This window comes from Salvelinus alpinus, chromosome 11 (genome assembly GCF_045679555.1).
Source record: "Salvelinus alpinus chromosome 11, SLU_Salpinus.1, whole genome shotgun sequence".
Lineage (NCBI taxonomy): Eukaryota > Metazoa > Chordata > Actinopteri > Salmoniformes > Salmonidae > Salvelinus > Salvelinus alpinus.
In genome coordinates, this window is record NC_092096.1 from 41,292,125 (window position 1) to 41,314,189 (window position 22,065).

The window sequence follows — 22,065 nt, forward strand, 5'->3', positions numbered from 1 at the left end:
ACTTGGCCCCTAAGACCCTCAGAAATTTCTACAGATGCACCATTGAGAGCATCCTGTTGGGCTGCATCACCGCCTGGTAGGGCAATTGCACCGTCCGCAACCGCAGGGTTCTCCAGAGGGTGGTGCAGTCAGCCGAACGCATCACCGGGGCCAAACTGTCTGCCCTCCAGGACATCTACAGCACCCGGTGTCACTGGAAGGCCAAGAAGATCATCAAGGACCTCAGCCACCCGTGCCACGGCATGTTCACCCCGCTACCATCTAGAAGGTGGAGACAGTACAGGTGCACACACAGCACACACACACATACGCACAAAGGCAAGTGCACAGGCAAGTGCGAGCACACACAGTCAGTGTCAGCATTTGTCATTTGCATGCTGTACTCTATCCGTTTCCCACCCTTAGAGTCACTTTCTGACATGAGTTGAACTTTGATTAAGTGTTTGTAGGTAGCGCCTCAGGCCCTGTCTCTCACAGATAAAACGCAGACATCGTGGTGTGTTGTATGTTTTTGTGGATTTCAGAAGCTCAGCGGGTTCAGATTGTTTGAATTTCATGGCGCAATTTAATTTATTTCCTCCCCTTGCTTGTTTCTACATGAATTTTCCTAAAAGTGTCATTAACTTCCCTTGCATTCATATTGTGTAAATGAGCTGAAATGAGCCTCATCTACACTCTCATCTAATTCCTCTATTCTTAAAGTCAATTACAGATCAGATCGGAATGACAAAACAAATCAGTATTTAAAATACATTTAATCTCATTCATCATCTGTATAAAAAAATCTGTAGGAATGGAATTGGGGCCACAGATTAGAGTTAAAAAGTGGTGCCCATGTTTGACGGCACGCCACTCTCTCTAACTACGCAGAAATGCTGAGCTTCCCACTTAATAGATCTATATTCATTTTCAAATGAGTTGATTAGCCAGCACAATGTCATTGGATTCAGGGGCCTATTACACATTTATGATAGTAAATTACTGTACATTTACAATCCAAAATGAAATTTCATGAGGAGGGGATATTGAAAAAAAAGGAAGCTGTGCTCATCTCAGTAGCCATGCCTGGTAGTCCTTGTTCCCTCTCTCTCTCTTGGCAAACACATTACATCAGCGCCCCCTGTGGTTGAACGAGGAATTAACAGTGGTGGGGGTATGGTACTTTTCTCATGTTTGCTTGATGTCAGTTGTTTTCTACTGTTATTAAACCACATCAACAATGTTGAGGTTTATATTTCGTTCCACTTTCTAAAAGTTTACAGGCAAATATTTATTTATATGTGCTGTTGTGAAAGTGAGGGAAGGCAGGTGTGCATAGCTGGGAGAAGATGGTGTGTGCGTGTGCATGTGTGTCACTATTTCTGTGGTACAGCATATCCTCATGACAACGCCTCTCTAGTCCTGTCACAGCCCAGCGCCGCACAGCCACAGCTGTGTCCCCACGTCCACATCAATATTTGATTTCTGCAAATTTGTGATGACACACATTAGTACAATTAAGGCCAACTTTTGGTTGTAATCCAATCTTTAAGGAGAGATGAACCGGTCTGCCTGCCTGCTCTACGCTCCTGCCTGTTCATTCCACAGCCCTCTGTCTCTAAATAATTCATCATCCAATCAATCACTTTCTCTTTGTTTTGGACCCCAGTGTCTGAGATGAAACGCGCCGCTGCCAAAGCTGCTTTGCTTCATCTGAGGGGTGGAAAACATGATCTGCCGAGATTACAAACTCACCCCCAAAAAACACCTAGCAAGCACTCCAGCATCCCCCTGCCGGGTCCCACAGCCGCATTGTTAGGAATAACACACACACACACGCACAGATACACACTCTCTCTCTTCAGAGTGCCGGGATGTTGAAGCATTTCTGTCTGACTCTAATTTGGGAACAAGACGACAATACCTCGGCTGGTTATGTTAACAGCCAACCTTAACAAGAAGTGTTAATTCTTCCATTAGGAGAGCTAGAGACAGAGCAGAGCAGTCAGTGTCCCATGGTAGACGGTGGTGAGGGAACCTCAGGGAGGAGATGAGACAAAGACTAAAATATACAGGAGTTCTCTTGGTTATCATCGTTCACATCCTTTTACTGGGAGCTGTGTGATACATGATATAATACTGGTACGTGTATGTATGTGGTGCTACAGTATCTCTCTAATCTCTCCTGTGGAACTACTTGATAAAACCAAGAACGATTTTGTTTAATCTTATCACACAATGCCCATGTACTGGACATCAATAACATATTTCAATCTGCCTGTGTTCTCAAACAATCTGCACTCTTTGGTTGACAGAGTGAGATTTCATAGCAGGGATTCTCTATCCCAGGTTTAGCCTGATTGCCAGTGATTTCCCTGACTTTAAGTTTGACATCTCCCAGCTTTCCAGTGATGGGGGATTTTATAAGGAGCTCTGTTGTCATCTTGTGTATCGGCAGCATCAGGTCCTCTTCTTGGCATTATAACTGTTTCTCTTTAAATGGCATCGTGCCACTGCAGGCTGTTCTAAAGTATTGCCTGGCCTACTGTATGATCTCCCATCTGTAACACTGCGTCTTGGTTAGCTCATCTAAAGGGCCTGTCTCAGTCTTTAAGCCTGCATGGAGTCAGCTTTAATAGGGGGAAATGTCTTGGACAAGTGATTTGAAGATATTTTAGCTTCAACCGTTTGGAGCTCTCGGCAGGTGATGACGGTGTCTTCCTTCCCCCTTTTGATGTCAAACAACACAGAATCGCATTGAGTGATCGCTTCAAATGCGGGAAAGAGTGAGACCTTATTCGGTGTGAGAGGCTCCTACTCGAGCTACATCAGAGGATCTGACATCCATTATGGCAAGGAAAGACAAGTGTTTGAAGAAGGAATTCGAGGACGCGCACAAGTGTCATGAATTACAACGTAACGTTTTCTCTCTCTCATTTTTTGTTTTAATAAGGTGGTTGAAACCAGGTCTGCATGAACTCCAGCGGGAGGGGAATATTAGGAATATTCTACCCAGTGTGGTTAGTCTCCTGTGCCTCTATCAGGGGAAACGAAGTTAGACTTTACGGTATAACGTAATACGACTTAGAAAGACGTTTCAATTTAGCAAGTTGGTTCATAACTTCAGCCACTATCACAGCGGAGAAGCCAAACTTTTAGCCACCGAAGCTATGACAGCCAATGCTCCAAACCTGGTCCGTTGTTGTGAAGGTACTGATCTAGAGTGAAAACTGCCCTGACACTACAACACTACATCCACCATATTCACCTCAGCGCAGAAATAGTTGTCATGAAATAGAGCATTGGGCCTCCTCTCATCCAGTCAGCGGACGTCTAGAGATGCTGATAAATAGCAGTGGGGATGAAGACACATTAGCTGTAAACGGCACGGGCACTGTAAAAAGAAAAACAGCTTTATTTATCTGCCTGGCAGGCAGATACATTACAGAGATGGACGCGCCACTAGGAGTAAATAAAACATACTGGCAATATAAAATTAAAATAAACTGTGAAGGAAGGGGGGGGGGGGGGGGGGGTGGCAGGAGTGTGTCAGGCAGAGAACTGAAAGATCACTCTGGGTCTGGTAATCATGCCCCGTAGGGCTGCAGTGCCACGCGAATACACTGAACGAACGAGCGCTTGTTTGTCACACAGACAGAGATACATACACACACCCACCCACCCACCCCAAGTGCATTGTGTGTAATTTCAGATCCACTTCTAGAAATGAATTGGCCACACACCAGAGGGAGCGGGACTGAGTATACTGTACTCCCAGAGAGGCATCTGTTGTTACTATTGTTGTTGGCTTTTAAAAGATGCCTGAGAGACATATCTTTTTTTAAATTGGCATTTCAAATGGCTTCGGCATGTGGCTTCAGCATGCATGCTGTCAAGTTTCACGGTTGTAAGATATTTATAACAATTAAAGATTTAATTGCAGAAAATATTTAGTTCATTTATCTAAGTGTAATATAAACTAGAGCAAAATGTCTCAGTCCGTTTTATTAGAATGTCATTAACCTAGTTATAATTAACCTCCTTGAATAATTAACCACATGTTATTATGAAATGAAGCAAATAATTGAAGCAGCAGAGGCTTAATCTATAATTTGACAATTTCCTACCTTTTCCCCTTCCTTGTATTTCTTAGTCTTTGGGTGAGAAAAAAACCATTTAACAGTAACGACCTTAATGAATGGAGAGAGCCTGGTGAAAAGGGAAAGGCAGAGTTATCTTAAATAATGGTCTCTGTAGTCAGTCCTCTTTGACAGGCTGGGCCTCCCCAAGAGACCCTCAGTCTGCATGTCTGTGAAGCAGCTAGGCCCTTCTCACAGAGAGCTGAGAGGACACTGGGGAATCCTATGGAGATTGTGCTTCACTCTGCTCTGTGGAAAATAGCCCCACCGCCAGTTCGCCACAGTATATGTTACATAGTGGCTAAACAAGGTGATGAATGTCATCTCAGTTGAAGGGGTTTATAAAACCATTGAGAGCAGAGGAGCTCATCTGGACTGAGGGCCGAGACTGCATTGAAATGATAGCTGGCTGTGCTCAATGTCAGAGGAGATTTTAATCTGGTTGGAACCCCAGGAACCTGGCCCTGCCATCTCAGACATAGAGACAAGTGCAGAAAAACAGGCTCTGCTTTTTAGCGTTGATTCAAACCTATTATCTCCTTCCAGGTGGAAAATGAGACATTCTGTTTTTCCTGTTGAGGGCCCCTTTTTTTATTTTAATCATTTTCTACAGTTCAGTTGGTATCAGATTGAGTCGAATGTTTGTTTGGTGAATTACCATTCTATGTATGTCAGTTATGGTACATAGAAACCAACCCGGCCAGGCTTTCTGATCACTGAACAGACACTGGTGTCTGGTCTCACTGTCTCAGGCTGGCCTTTTGCTTTACCCATCAGCTTGTATTTAAAGAGACTCAAGCTCATGTATAAACCAGATGCCATATGCTCTACTTGACCCTCTCGATCCCCCTGATCACCATGTAGTATGGCAGACCAGGTTTCCCTGTCTGAAGGTGAGAGTGGCCCTCCTCCAAGCTGCTTCGTCATAGGTCTCGGCGGGGTCCCTTTTGGAAGGACAGACGTTTAACTGCCACACAAAACTGGATGCCTCGTTGCTTCTTCAATCATTCATGTGACAGTTAACAGCCTATAGAGGCTAATGATTTTCTGTCATGTTCGGGCCCCGACTGTAGCCGAGTATTACATATCGGCCAGCAATGGACACATCAACTACTAAAATGGCCCCATTCCCGGCGCCCATCAAGCTCACAGCTGTCTCGGAGTGGAGTGAAATATCTGCTCCCCTGCGCTACGTTGCGTGTACTTTAGGCGCATTCTGGTCATTGGTCATCCTCCAAGAGGGTATAATGTTAATGTTAACGATGGGAAAGAGGATTTCTGGCAACATGCATATATCGAGACAAGGTAGGATCTACTTTATCATCGTAGACTAGAGATGATAGCATGGCCTTACAGAGGATTTATCTTTGGTTCAGTGGGAAAGACAGAAACTAAATGGTGTTGAATTTAATTTGAGGCACTTGTACCACCGCCTGGACATCTCACACTGTTTGTGCAACAGGCAGACACCCCTCTTGACAGTACTGTACACAGATTTGACCTGCTAGAGTTGCAGGCCTCAGCATATTCTCTTCTTGAAGCCATTGTGCTCCATCTGTTATTCACTAAGGCATCCTCCACATATAGTATCTATCCTCTCCCACATCAACATTGTTTGCTCAATAGGTTTTTCCGCTGGCACACCTTGCTGGAAGTTGTGTGAAACTCTGGAGTATTACTTATTCAAAGGGTTTCCTGTATGCTGTTTTAGAGTGTTGGAGGTGAAAAGGTCTGTGTGTTTGGTGGAGGGGAGATGATGCTGGGCTGCCGCTGTCACTGTTGCTCTGACAGGAGAGGTGCATCAAAACCCTTTTCAGAGTTCCCCAATTATTTGTTACCAGTCCAGGGAGGCACTGGGAAGATCACAAAGCGAGAGGTCTGTGTATAATGTAATGTGTGTCTCTGTTTGTGTCGGTGGCAGGAAAGTCTCACCTGTTGTGGTAAAGTTCTGTTACTATTGTGTGAGCCTCCTTTTAAAAGTATAGTTCCTTAACTGTCTGTGTTTCAGTATAATCTGGTGGTAAACATATGATAACAACCGTAAACAAAATTCACCTGTGGCTGTTGTATCGGTCTATCCAATTAATTACAGGAAATATAATATGTCACACACACACACACACTCTGTACCACAAAACACACACTCTTTTCTTAGCAAACAGTCATTACGAACACCAACGTCTTCCAGTCTTCACGCCTCTCCCTGTAGGCAACCAAACTTCCTACACTTTGCATACAATATTCATACAGTGTGTCTGCGAATGAGGCTTCAAGGTCTGGTCATTTGAAAGCCCTGGCAATCACTGATTGTCTCTTGTCCTTATAAAAGAGAATAATTCTCTAACATGCACAGAGATGGTTCAAAACAGACTTTTTGATGGCTGACACTGCCAGTCCACACAGATGCTTTTTATGTGTCTGACTCATTAATAACCCAGCACCCTGGAGAGAGAGAGACGGAGGAGAGAGAGAGACTGACTATATGTGGGTAGCTTTCAGTGTTTGAAATGTCAGGTGTGATTTTGGGACTATGATCTTCAGAAAACAACGTTCAATCACCGCGGTCGCACCGCTATTTATCGTTCCCGCTCTCTTTTTTGACAAGCCCTCTGTTTCTGTAAAGTGGTAGCTTGTTTTTGAGTGTGTCGAGAATGTAAAAGAGTAAAGTCAGGTGGTGGAATTCCCTGCTGTTTCAGATGTAAGCTCCTGTATTCCCAGTATAACACGAGCAACGTAGTGAACATTTTAATTCAGACATAATAAAATAATGCTGAACTTCCCAGCAATTTTGTGAACACACTCTTAGAAAACAACACATTTTTGTCATATTTTACTGTACAAAGTTCTATCTTCAGTCTGTTTTTCTTTTATTATTGCACATACAGAAGAATAATAGACCAACATTTGCATATCAATATTTTCAGTCAACATCTGCTTAGTTTCTTTATTTCTTCTTATTCTTCCGTCAGAAGCGTAGCATGTGTGTGTGTGTATAGCGTTTGAGAGCATATGAATGGTAATCTTGTGTGTCGGCTGCCTTTTGTGTGCTGTCTTGCTTTGTGCCTGTTTGTGAGGAATTAGACGTTGGTTTGTGTTTAGGCCTCTTAGGGGTTCTCTGTATTAAAGCTTAATGCTACTTCCATGCTAATAAGCCGTGCAGTTTGATGAACGCAGTGAGTGCATGTTTTGAGTCTGTATTATATGCAAAGCAGCATCTTATCTACGTAATGCAAGCGTATTTATGAACCCTTACGCTACAAGAATGTTTTTCAAAGTGAGTGAGTCTGTGCACGCGGAATGCATCTTTAAGATTCTAGCTAACACACAGCGAGGGAGGGAGAGTAATTGAGAATCGTGGCAAGCTTTTAGTCAGCATATTAAATGTGTCAACTCATAAAGTAAAATGTTGTAAATGCTTTTAATATTTATGTTTTCCTATTTGTCAACCAACATTTTCATAACAAATTCATGACAAAAAGCTCTCAAAGACTTGCTAAGGGAATGCTTTGTGCAGCACATCCATTTTTAAAAAGACACCATCCATTTAGGCCTCATCATCAAAGATTTGCATTCTCTCCGACTTTGAAAAAAATATAAATATTTTTGTTTCATACATTTTTTAACTCGTCACCAATAAAATATCACCCCTAAACTAACCCGTATGCTCAGAGTAATTTCTTGTTTCTTGTTGAAAAACACTAATGGACTTTTTTGTCAGTTCGTTTACTAAATAATTAACTCTTATACAATTATGTACAAATGCAAAGAGTTGCATTATTAAACTATGATTTGTTTTTCACATCTTGATCTTCTTCAGTAGCAGTGTTTCTTAAATAAATAAAATGTGGCCCTGGCACACTGTGGCACATACAGTGGGTGTATGTAGAAAGGTCTTTGAAATCTGCCGTTGGCAGGTATACTCTTTGTTTCTTAAATAATCCTCTGTTTCTGATTGCATTTGTGGATTTTACACTTCTTTAGTCTAAAGGTAATCTCAGATGTATTTCGTTTTTCATTCTTCAAATCTCAAGACATTTCCAATTAAAAGAGCGTCAGAAATGGGAATTTAGACTTAGAACACAGACAGGTTACACTGCCCCTGAAATCGACTACTACTTTTGATGTCGTTCACAACGGTTATGATACTTTTGATTGCTGGGGATCCATAAAGATGAGATACACTGACTAGCTTATAGGACATTGGCGGATGGTCAACCACACTGTCTCCCTGTCCTTTAGATTATATCACCATCCACCCACCTGTGCTCCATCCCATATTCCCCATATTCCCCAGCTTTCATAGGACCAATGGGGTTGTGGGAAGCATATAACCTAGAGGGAGGGTGACCTCTGTTCATATAAACCCTGTTCACAAGCATGTCACAGATGCAACGTGGGAAAATGTAGAAAACAGGTTTCATATGAAACCCCAAAATGTGTACACTCACATTCTGGGGGTCGCGGGGTGAGGAAACAGAATGGATGTAAGGTTTCTGTGTCTCCTCTGTCACATATGAAAGGACAACGCTAGGGTAGTGCAGCTAGCTAGCAACCCTGCCAGATTATGTCTGCGATTTGGCACCCTCAAAGGTATTTGCATGATCAATTAATGGAATAGTTAAGGCCTTAGTGTATGCAAATGTTCTCATACAGGATATCCATCTACACCTCACAGCATGGTTCCTATAGTTAATTGGTATTTTCATAGAGCAGCAGGAGTTGCTACTACAGTACTATAACGGTCTGTGTTCCCTGTGTATGTCCACTCTCTGGTCCAGCCCTGACACGCCTCTTTCACAGTTACACAGGAGTTGAGCTGAGAGCTCATTCACTCTCGCTTTAAGATGAGTCCCTCAATGAGTATTCAGATCTAGAAGATGTATATTCGGAATGTATAAGCTGACCAACAGGTCATATGTAATGGGTATGTGTGGTTTGGTGTGATGTGTCGCCCCGGGTTATTTTGGTCTACCTGGGGTATTAATGTAATCATTTATGAGGATGATATTGAGTCAAGACCAATAGGGTATTGCCTGAGGAGCCTATGGACATAGATGTTACTAGAAGCAAGAGACCTCGTGTTACTTTAGTCTAGACTAGAGATCAAGGGTGCTGTTTCTGATGTGTTTCTAAGATTTAGGTAGTCAAACTGAGAATTCATAGTAAGGCTTTCTCACGAACTAAAAGAGGGAAATCGTGTTGCTCAGCACTGTATGTAATATTGTGGTTTTGGAGTTATTGTATGAATAATATTATGCTAGAGTTTTACTGGAGTTCAAGCTTATATGTTAGTTTTGCTTCTGTGAATATCCCAGACGTCTCAGTGATACTAGGGGCCTGGGACAGACTGAAACCAGAAATCGGTCCGGGCATTCCTAAGACACCGGCCCATTTTTTTCCTAGAGACCCCCACAGCGGCCAATTTTTTCCCTCTCATGGCCCGGACTGATTAATGATCATTTTGCACAATTTAGTCAGGCCCACTGGGCTAAAGATGGACCAGCCCATCTGGAATATGCAAGAACTGCCCTATGGCCAGTTTCTCTGCTAGGGGACACATACTGTAAGAGAGACTCTATTTCTCTCTCCATTGTAATAGTGCACTCATCTGTGAAGTGGATATTGGATATAATATCCATTAAGAAAGATACAATAGGAGAAATACTGGATAATATAACTCTAACTGGGCCTGGTTAACAGGGAGACAAATAGGGAAAGGTGTTTGTTGGGAACCAACCGTCCCCGCCTTGCACAGAGACACAGACATCTCAGACGTCCTATTCCTTCCACATAGTTAACCTTTTCATTAAACCACATTGGGTAATTATTGTGAGAAGTGGCAGCATCCCTCTATTGATGCTTAATTAGCCAGTTAATGTTGTTACTGTGCGCTGCAAACCCTTCATTTGTCTTGCTTAAGGAGCCGCTCTCTCGCCATTAACGGTGAGGAAATTGAGTTTGTTATTTATTGTAAAGGGAGAATATGTGGTTATGTATGTGGTTATTAACTTTTAATAAGCTCCTATTTATACCCAAGCCGCGTTGATGGCTGGTGATGACTTTATTTGTTTATTATAGCGCGCTGTGGAGTGTTCGGTATAAATCATATGAACCGCAAATGTAAACCATGCTATTTGGGTTTGCTTTAAACGTATGCATCTGTCACGCCCTGACCGTAGAGATCTTTTTATTCTCTATGTTTGTTTGGTCAGGGTGTGACTCGGGTGGGAAAGTCTATGCTTTCTGGTTCTTTGTTTTTGGCCGGGTATGATTCTCAATCAGGGACAGCTGTCTATCGTTGTCTCTGATTGGGAATCATACTTAGGCAGCCTTTGTTCCTTTTCTCATTTGTGGGTTGTTGTCTTCGTTTAATGCATGTATAGCCTTACGGAGCTCCACGTTCGTTTTTGTTGTTTTTTGTTTTGTTGGCGACATTTAAAAATAAAGAAAAATTTGAGCTCACCACGCTGCACCTTGGTCCGGTCATTTTCAAGACGACGATCATGACAGAACAACCCACCACAAGCGGACCAAGCAGCGTGGCCAGGCGGGGCAGACAGTGGAGGACATCATGGACCTGGGAGGAGGTGATGTCAGGACACGAGAGCCTGCCGTGGAAGCAGGCAGAGGCAGCGAGGAAGGCGTAAGCAGAGAGAAAAGGGGACCAGCGTTACACAGGGTCACGGCTGGCAAGGAAGACCGGGATGCCACTCCCCCAATTTTTTAGGGGGGGCACACGGGGAGATTGGCGGAGCTAACTCCCCGTGCTCACGGTAGGGAGCGTGGTACTGGTCAGGCACCGTGTTATGCGGTGAAGCGCATGGTGTCTCCAGTGCGCGTTCACAGCCCGGTGCGCTCTGAGCCAGATCTCCGCATGTGTCGTGCTAGAGGGGGCATCCAGCCAGGACGGATTGTGCCAGCACAGCGCTCCTGGTCTCCGGTGCGCCTCTTCGGCCCAGGGTATCCCGCAGTCCGGGGCCCGCAGCAAGGGTCCCCAGTCCGAGGCCTGCAGCGAGGGTCCCCAGTCCAGGGCCTGCGGAGAGGGTCCCCAGTCCGGGGCCTGCGGCGAGGGTCCCCAGTTTGGGGCCCGCGGCGAGGGTCCCTAGTCCGGGGCCCGCGGCGAGGGTCCCCGCACCAAAGGCGCCACCAAGATAGATGCCCACCCGGACCCTCCCCTATAGTGTCAGGTTTGCGGCACCTCTGGGGGGGGGGGGAGGGGGGGTACTGTCACGCCCTGACCGTAGAGATCCTTTTATTATTTTGGCCGGGTATGATTCTCAATCAGGGACAGCTGTCTATCGTTGTCTCTGATTGGGAATCATACTTAGGCAGCCTTTGTTTCTCATTTGTGGGTTGTTGTCTTCGTTTAATGCATGTATAGCCTTACGGATCTTCACGTTCGTTTTTGTTGTTTTTTGTTTTGTTGGCGACATAAAAAAAAAAAAAGAAATGCACTCTCACCACGCTGCACCTTGGTCCGGTCATTTTCAAGACGACGATCGTGACAGCATCAAACAGATTGCACCAAGTGGCCTTCAGAGCAGATGTGGCATTTGGCTTGGAGATGAGATGATGATATAGGCTATCCACACCAACCATACATGAAGTTGCAGTCAATTATTGATCCTTGCAATATTCCTCAGCACTTAACCTTTACACTAGTTGAACGGGATATGAAGTCTGTTTATTGAATGTGTACTTTTATGTTCTTCTCTGGTGACAGCCCCTAATCAATAGTCTCTCTCTCATTAGTTGTGGGGCCCGCTAAGAATATCCTTACCACTGAACTCTATCTGCTGGTTAGAAGGAGGCCAGAGACTAGTGTGTTCCAAATGGCACCCTATTCCCTATGTAGTGCACTACATTTGACCAGGCCTCTATAGGGAAAATAGTACAGGTTCAGATGCAGACAGAGACTGGGCTAAGATTCCAATGTTACGCTCTTAATGTAGAATCCTATCATTAATGCTTTCAAAATCAATTTATTGATTAGGTTGGATGCTTCAAAACATTCAGCCTTGATGAGAGGGACATTAGTAAAATTGCTTAAATGATTGTGTCAAACATCTCAATAGCAAACGGAGGGTAGTCTTTTTATGCCCATGCAGTAAAAGGAGCCACTACCTTCTTCCTCTTTTCTTTGTTCTTGTGGCCAAGATGTTTCCACTATTAATCACTCCTCCACATCTGTTCATTTTTACACTTTCACCTGAAAATCCTCAGTCTCAAACCAAATCTTCCGCCCCAAAACGAAATTACATCCATCTTCAGGACTTCTCTCTCTCCAATTGCCTGACACATCATCTCATTAAAATGTACAAAGAAAACTCCTTTTCTTTATCTCCGATTATCTAATTAGCATCAGGCAGATGGTTTAATAAGCGATATCCTCCGCCGTTTAGCCTCCCCAACGCCCTAGCGGAGAACAGTGGAGGAGAAAATCTCTCTCTGGTCGGTAGGCTTGCTCTTCCCTGTGAATAGCTCTCCGGGGTTCACATTATTGCTTCCTCTGCCTCGGGCTACAGCAGAACCACCGCTCCACTCCGAGTTTAGAGCAATAAATAGATAGACTCAAAGTGAATCAAATACTAAGGTGGAATGTTGGTAAGTGAGACTGTTAACCAAATACTCACATACTTTAATCTCTGGTTCCCTGAAGGAAGATGGAAGGAGGGAAAATAGGGATCTGCCCAGGGCGGATCGGATTTCTCATTTGGTGGTAGGTTGTGACCGACCGAAAGGGAATTAGGCCTCGCTAATGAAGTAGGTATATAGGACTATGTTTGGTGATTACTAAAATAGTATGTTAATTACAAGTTTATTTTGTAATTGTTTACCTTTTACATCATTTTTGGTGAATAGTATGGCATATCTGGCCACATATATTGCCCAGAGCTCTAGTGTAGATCAAGTTGATATTATGCAGCAGGCCTTGTGGCCTTTCTTTCTTGCTCCAGCTATAGGACGCTGTTAAACATGACACAGTGTGGAGGAGCCAAGTAAGTCTGCCTATCATTAAAGAGGAAGCAGTTCAATGTCCAGATTACATTACAGCCCTGGTTCTCCTTCTGACATTTCTCTGCTTGGTAATGAGCGAATGCACCAAGTGCCCAGACATGAATGCTCAAGTGAAGTCCGGCAGCAGACAACCTCGGCCGACCGATCGGCCCTAAATCCAGAATCTACGCAAATAAGAGCTCCAGCAGGCAGCCAGCCAGCTCACTCTCTCAGACCAAACAGTGTGAAAGACTCGCTCAATTAACTCTCCAACTTCAGCAGGGCTTTTCCTGCTGGCTAGTGGAGAGGAACAATAATGAGACTGGATTTAGAATAAAAAGATGTGCACATCTACAAAGGGGCAAGCGGGAGAGAGCTACTCCGGACTCTCAGATTGACGGTTCGAAATTGCAGAGGTCAGTGCAGTCCGTGAAGCATCACCCCGGCAACCACTGTGGCAAAACAGCCCAGCAGAGCCAGACATGGGAGCTGGACTGCTGCTTAGCAAGTTAGCGCTCTCTCTCCGAGCCTTTAGCCCACTACCCCAACTAACACAAATAGGGCCTCCAATGGATGTCACTGGGCGAGGAAAACCTCTCGGTGAGGAGAAAATAATGGGACTCCGCTCACTACTGAATAGCATGAGAGCCTGTTGTAAAACAGGGGAAATTAGAGGATGAGGATATTGGACGAGGGCCAGTTCCCTCAGCTTGTCAAATCACTTTCAGAAAAGTAGCAGACTTTTACTGAGCGTTCAGTCATGGGGAAACTGAAATGAACTGAATACTGCTTCTGCTTTGAGAGATTCTTTGTTTATTTGAGTTTATTTCTTCTTTAAATCACCTGTCCTGGTAATTGAGTCATTGTGAGAGTGGTGAGGTAATCGGAGCATTGGTAATGAAGTAGTCTGTGATTGGGTTAATCAGGTTTTCAAACTCGGAACCCACTACTTACAAAGGGAAAATGGATTATTTCTCCATCAACAACATTATGATGATCATTAGGGGGAGAGTTCTGCTCAAGGGGCCTTAGGTTAGAGATTTTAACAAGCACTTTCAGTGCCTAATCTAAGCCGTTCGTTGCACTGCCAACATATGTGAACTACCCATGATGCTAATTGCACTCAGCTGCGAATTGAAACAATATCTAATTGTCTGCTGGATTAATTACGTGTGCACATGTGGCGGTGTGCATTCCTAAACAAGCACCCTCATAAATAATAGCACATAACAGGTACATCCACGGCAGATGGGGTTTTTCTAGCCAAGCGATCAGTTTATCATGAATAAAACACGACGACAACAACCATGCTACACTTTTTTTCTAAAATGTAAATTTGGGGGCCTTAACTTTTTGCTGTGTGTTGTCATCATGAATAATTACTGCAAAACACTTGTCAAATTGCCTGGTGGTCTCTTGTGACAGGGAAATACTTTATTTTTTATTGAATTTTACATGAATCTATTATGTGTGTGAAGTCCTTGTAGTTGTTGTTTTGTCATAATTAAATATAGCTACTGCTGCTGTACAATTTAGGTAATGTTTGTGAAGCTTATATTTTTACATGTACATTTTTGTTATTTAGCAGAGCGTCTTACAGTTAGTATAAAGTAAGCTGTGTAAGGAATTCAATTAATACTCTTTTTTGACAGTTCTGTGTACGTATTTTCGGATAACGGAGGAACTCAAGACTTCGTGTTTACATACACAACATTCTTCAGTTTAAAGGAATTTGTATAGTCAAATCCTCCTCATATCATAAATGTAATTAAATCTCTGAACACTCTGGCAACCTTTGAGTCTTTCGGCAGTTCAGGCAGTTTTTAAACTGTTTTACAATCAATTAAACCGAGAGAGACTGAGCTCTGAGACGAAACACTGCACTTTGCTCATCAACAGCATCATAGACATTTGAGAAATGTACCCAACACATCGTCACAATTACAGCGTGTTGAACTTTCCCAGGTGTCTCAGCTCTAAGATCCACACAGATCAGATGGAGGCACTAGCAGGGTTTTATTATTAAACTTTGTGCAGACCTCCATCAAAACTATGACACGCTCCAACATTGTGAGTTTGCATTAGGAATATTAATGCTCATATTAATTTTGTATTGACCTTTCCCCGCCCATTCTCCATTCTGCAGTCCAAACACAGAGAGAGGCCTATTTTAATTCCCTGGTCTGGAGAGAGACACAGCTAGGGAGCCAGAGCCTAGTGGCTGCTGGGTAATGAAAACAGACCAAACCCCAAGCAGCTTACTTACACAACATATTAAATCACTACCTTCGAGTTACGCTCCAAACCATCAATACCTACCTGAACTTTATGACCAAGCTCAAACATTAACACATATGTGGACTTAAAATCCACATCATATTGTGTTCATTCATCCGTTAAAAGACTTTACAGCTTACAATATTATTTTCTTCCTTGGAAACTTTATTTTACTGTGTTATTTAACTTTGAAAATGGCCCTCCAAGATCAACAAGAGTTGACTAGTGAGAACAAATTGATGTGTTCATATGAGAATGCCATTCTTGTGGAAGTCTAGATAAAGAGGAGTTTCTAAGTTACCTAAATTATGTTTCCACCGAATTCTTGCTGGGATATAAGAGCACTTAAATGACCTGCAGTAATAACATATTTAAAATTAAGAGTTTGCAAAGCGATGCCTTAACTACTCCATCTCACAACCTATTAAGTGTGGCTGAAGTACTCTGTGTAGGCTTCAGTCCTATCCAGTACTCTGACTGTAAATTGTCAGTTCAAAATTATGGGTCACTGTAACAGGTAAGTACCTGTGTGCTTTACCGTACATTGTTTTCTCAAAGTCTGCCCTTGCACATGGTAAATTACTTTTCCCCAGTGTTTAGCCTATTACAACATTCACTTGAAATGCTGCTAGCCATAATTTGAAATTGTTTACAGCTAATTGAAGTCTATTTTCCACACACGTAAACACACCACGACAGTTAGAATCCTGCTGTTCCTCTTGAGGTGTATAAGAGTGGTCTATCTCTCTGCATGTGCTTCGTCTACCTCACGGACATGGAGGGCAAAACAAACAAAGAAAATGCATTAACCAACCTACAGCTATGTTTTTTTTTTTTTTTTTAATCGGCCTCTGTGTAAAGATCACTCAGGAGAAATTACATTTCTGCCTTTGATTTAATTAAAGCTAAATATTGGCCAATCGTCACACGCTTGCACGACGGATGCTTGACACTGTAATTATCTCCTGAGGTGCTTTGTCTTAAAGGCTGCGTTCGAGCGTGAAACTCAATTCCAAAGTTCACTCATCAAACGCCCCTGTTTTTGCTTACCGTTTCTTTAAGTCATCTGTAAATGAATTGCGAGACCGTATTTAAAATGCCGCCTTTTGTGACTTTTCACCAGTTGGGACGTTGAGATGCAAAACACTTGATTAAAAGAGTAATTCAGTCTACTAGAATGGCCTGATATTTTGTTTCTGAGAAACAAATGCAGACAGTTTATTTTCAGTGTTGAGAACAAAGATTTCAAATTTCTGTCTGTTACTCAATAGAATTTCTGTCATTTAAAGCAATAACAATGTACAGTATCAACATGTTACAAAAGTAGACAAGTTTAATGCTGTCCATGGTGCTTTACAACATACAGCAACCTTTAGACGGTTCATCATGTTTTTGATAGTAGCCTGACAAGGTGTGCATTTTCAGATTGATGTGTATTCCCTCCTCTCTCTCTCTGTATATGCATTACGTGCGATCTCACTCTCTCTGCCTCTACCCCCCCCTCTCTTCCTCTACCTCCCTCCCTCTCTCTTTCTCTCTCTCTCTCTGTCTGTCTTCTGTTGAATTATTCACCAATGCCACCGTAGTGACCCGTTCCTTGTCAGTGGTGTAGCAGTGGCCCGGTGTACTGTAGGAGCTGAGCTGAGCGGTGCGTGTGAGGTGCCAGGCCCAGCCTCGCTTCCCTCACTCAGTCCTCCGCTGTAATTTGTGTCACTGACTGGAGTTTGATGGGTGAGCAGCTCTGTGCTGCACTGTGTCACAGGGGGTGGCGGCGGCTGTGTATGTGCGACCGTTTGTGCGAGAGAGCGTGTGTGTATGCATCTGTGTGCATGTGTGTGTGTGTGTGTAAGAAGGGGGGCTCCAGCCCCCTTTCCTCCCATCGGCACCATGTCACACTGAGGAGCCTGGAGGAGACGGGCATGGCTCCGGCACTGAGTCGCTCACAGCTGCGACTTGTCACATTAGTCAGCTCAAATTTTGAGAAAATCAATTCGGAACTTTAATTCTCTTGACTCCCACGCCTGTTCCAGCGCTGCCACCCGGCCATCGCCAGGTCCCCCCCACCTCGAAACAGACTCCCGGGGGGACACAAGTCATCAATCTTAAATCACGTCCTCAAACTAATGGCAGCCGCAGCGCTGGGCCTGCTAAATTGAATTATTAGTGGATGGACAAAAAACTGCTGAGATTATTTTTAAGGAAGGGAAGGAAGCGTAGAGAGAGTCTTAATGACAGGATGTGGGAAGGAGGGATTTGGTCTGAGTGGTGAGGAGAGAAAGAGGGAGAGAGAGAGAAGCCATGGGCATCACTGGCTAGACTATGTCCTTCATCACTGGTGGCATATTCATGTCCTGTCTGACTCACTCAGCAGGGCACAATAGGCAGACTGGCATAATACTGTTCGTTACAGAATCCCATGTCCTGGTAGACTATAGTGTTGCCACATACTGCTCCTGAAGACACACAGGGCGAGCACATTTTAGCCATGACACATCTCATCAACTTACCAGCTCTTGATTAATTCAATCCAGTGTTAGTTCTGGGCTAGAGCAAAAATGTGGGTCTCCATGACCAGGGTTGATGAACACTGTTCCTGAAAGACTAGAAAAGGAATTCTCTTGTTGTGGCAGGCAGCCACAGTGTGGCTCGACAGCTCCTGTTGTAGTGGCTGTGTTGTACTGAATTTATTTACTGAGGGCCTGATGATTAGAGACAGGTTGTGATTGAGATTGAGAAAGTAAATAACCTTCAAGGGTTCTCCCTCCTCTCTTTCACTCTCTCCTCGCTCGCTCGCATGAGCAACACTTCAGAGTCGTAGATGCAACGAAAGGTGAAACGTGATCATAAATACATAAGGAGATGTCAAGTGTATTGCAGGTGGGAAAATGTACTACAGTCGGTGTCACTCCAGGTGTGTGTTCAGTTACTGCTGCCTTCTGAGCAACATGAAAGTGATGGATGAAAGTTTTGCTTTCCCCGAGCCCAGCGCTGAATTAAATTGAAAGCTACTGTTTATTCCCTCCTGTTTCTCTCGCTCGCTGCTGCAGAATCAGGTTTGTTTGCAATTGATTTAAGCCAGGGGGGTCTTTGTGGAGGAAAAGGGCTAAGATTTCCTCTTGATGGAAAAGATGATTACATTTGTTATGTCTCTCTCTCCCTTTGCCTATGTCAGTAAATCAGATCAGTGCTCTCCCTTGTCAACACGCGCTCCTTGTTGAGCAGTCAAAGTTAATTTGCAAACGTGCCTTTTGTTTTTTTCTCTGCGTTTCTCACTGAAAGCCTTAATTTTTCAGCATCCTTGTGGAGCGCTTGTCTTTCCGCCGAGAGTTTTTATCCTTATTCAGAAAATGAGACGGAGAGGGAGAAAGAGTTAGACTTTCATGATGCAGTTTCACTCATTGCACAACTAAGTTTGTTTTAGGAAACTTTGAGTCTTGTCTAAAGCAGGTGATGTTTACCTCTGTCTGTCCCTGGCTGTGGATAGAAAGGCATGGTTCTGTCACTGGTTGTCGATAGGTTTGGTTCTGTGTTGTCAACTCTCTCCCTTTGTACTGGAATAGGAGCTTCCTGTGGGGAAAGAGACTACAGAGCCATTATTCATCATCCTCTAGCTCTCTCTGCTCTCCAGTCTCCAATGGCAGCAGTCTATCTCAGGCTCATTCATCATGTGTCCAAACAGGGCTGAGTAGGGAGCTCCTCTCTAACCCTCTGCTACAGAGATGTAATGAAGGCCCTATGGCTGGGCTCTGATAAACATCTCAATGATATCATTATTAACCAGGGTCAATTATGAGGGCTTTATATTGAGACGTCAACATGTTGATGATATTTCAAGGTTACGGTTTCCGTACTATTCCATTGTCTGAAACAGTTACCTTTACAGTAGCTTTTCACTTTGAGGATTCAAATTGTAATTGAAAGATGTAATTAATGATGAAGATGTCTGAATTTGTTATATATATATATTTTTTAAATGGATGCATGCATGATTAAGTCGCTTTGGACAAATGTGTCGCCGAAATGGCATATATTAATGTGTTAACTTTTTACACTGGTACATGTATACGGGTTGAAAATAGTAGGTTTGGGCACTAATAAGCGCCTAAAATGGAACGTAGTGTCTGTACAGTAACATGCTATACATGACGTCAGAGCTCTGGCTCTGTGCTTCACAGCGCTGTACGAGTTTTGACTGACAGACATTCTGAACTTGAGCACCGCGCATGACAAGAACTCCCCCCATCCCTCCCGTAATTGGGTAACTTTTTTGTTGTCTGAGTGAGGGAAATGCTGTAAATTTAAGATGACTCGATGTATTTTGAAAGATGAGACATTGAGGATTTTAATAAACAGCGCTTTGATGTCATACAAGCATACATTTACATTTACATTTAAGTCATTTAGCAGACGCTCTTATCCAGAGCGACTTACAAATTGGTGCATTCACCTTATGACATCCAGTGGAACAACCACTTTACAATAGTGCATCTAAATCTTTTAAGGGGGGGGGGGGGGGTCAGAAGGATTACTTTATCCTATCCTAGGTATTCCTTGAAGAGGTGGGGTTTCAGGTGTCTCCGGAAGGTGGTGATTGACTCCGCTGTCCTGGCGTCGTGAGGGAGTTTGTTCCACCATTGGGGTGCCAGAGCAGCGAACAGTTTTGACTGGGCTGAGCGGGAACTGTACTTCCTCAGTGGTAGGGAGGCGAGCAGGCCAGAGGTGGATGAACGCAGTGCCCTTGTTTGGGTGTAGGGCCTGATCAGAGCCTGAAGGTACTGAGGTGCCGTTCCCCTCACAGCTCCGTAGGCAAGCACCATGGTCTTGTAGCGGATGCGAGCTTCAACTGGAAGCCAGTGGAGAGAGCGGAGGAGCGGGTCACCGCCTTGATGTTAGTTGAGAACGACAGGGTGTTGTCCAGGATCACGCCAAGGTTCTTAGCGCTCTGGGAGGAGGACACAATGGAGTTGTCAACCGTGATGGCGAGATCATGGAACGGGCAGTCCTTCCCCGGGAGGAAGAGCAGCTCCGTCTTGCCGAGGTTCAGCTTGAGGTGGTGGTCCGTCATCCACACTGATATGTCTGCCAGACATGCAGAGATGCGATTCGCCACCTGGTCATCAGAAGGGGGAAAGGAGAAGATTAATTGTGTGTCGTCTGCATAGCAATGATAGGAGAGACCATGTGAGGTTATGACAGAGCCAAGTGACTTGGTGTATAGCGAGAATAGGAGAGGGCCTAGAACAGAGCCCTGGGGGACACCAGTGGTGAGAGCACGTGGTGAGGAGACAGATTCTCGCCACGCCACCTGGTAGGAGCGACCTGTCAGGTAGGACGCAATCCAAGCGTGGGCCGCGCCGGAGATGCCCAACTCGGAGAGGGTGGAGAGGAGGATCTGATGGTTCACAGTATCGAAGGCAGCCGATAGGTCTAGGAGGATGAGAGCAGAGGAGAGAGAGTTAGCTTTAGCAGTGCGGAGCGCCTCCGTGATACAGAGAAGAGCAGTCTCAGTTGAATGACTAGTCTTGAAACCTGACTGATTTGGATCAAGAAGGTCATTCTGAGAGAGATAGCGGGAGAGCTGGCCAAGGACGGCACGTTCGAGAGTTTTGGAGAGAAAAGAAAGAAGGGATACTGGTCTGTAGTTGTTGACATCGGAGGGATCGAGTGTAGGTTTTTTCAGCAGGGGTGCAACTCTCGCTCTCTTGAAGACGGAAGGGACGTAGCCAGCGGTCAAGGATGAGTTGATGAGCGAGGTGAGGTAAGGGAGAAGGTCTCCGGAAATGGTCTGGAGAAGAGAGGAGGGGATAGGGTCAAGCGGGCAGGTTGTTGGGCGGCCGGCCGTCACAAGACGCAAGATTTCATCTGGAGAGAGAGGGGAGAAAGAGGTCAGAGCACAGGGTAGGGCAGTGTGAGCAGAACCAGCGGTGTCGTTTGACTTAGCAAACGAGGATCGGATGTCGTCGACCTTCTTTTCAAAATGGTTGACGAAGTCATCTGCAGAGAGGGAGGAGGGGGAGGAGGGGGAGGAGGATTCAGGAGGGAGGAGAAGGTGGCAAAGAGCTTCCTAGGGTTAGAGGCAGATGCTTGGAATTTAGAGTGGTAGAAAGTGGCTTTAGCAGCAGAGACAGAAGAGGAAAATGTAGAGAGGAGGGAGTGAAAGGATGCCAGGTCCGCAGGGAGGCGAGTTTTCCTCCATTTCCGCTCGGCTGCCCGGAGCCCTGTTCTGTGAGCTCGCAATGAGTCGTCGAGCCACGGAGCAGGAGGGGAGGACCGAGCCGGCCTGGAGGATAGGGGACATAGAGAGTCAAAGGATGCAGAAAGGGAGGAGAGGAGGGTTGAGGAGGCAGAATCAGGAGATAGGTTGGAGAAGGTTTGAGCAGAGGGAAGAGATGATAGGATGGAAGAGGAGAGAGTAGCGGGGGAGAGAGAGCGAAGGTTGGGACGGCGCGATACCATCCGAGTAGGGGCAGTGTGGGAAGTGATGGATGAGAGCGAGAGGGAAAAGGATACAAGGTAGTGGTCGGAGACTTGGAGGGGAGTTGCAATGAGGTTAGTGGAAGAACAGCATCTAGTAAAGATGAGGTCGAGCGTATTGCCTGCCTTGTGAGTAGGGGGGGAAGGTGAGAGGGTGAGGTCAAAAGAGGAGAGGAGTGGAAAGAAGGAGGCAGAGAGG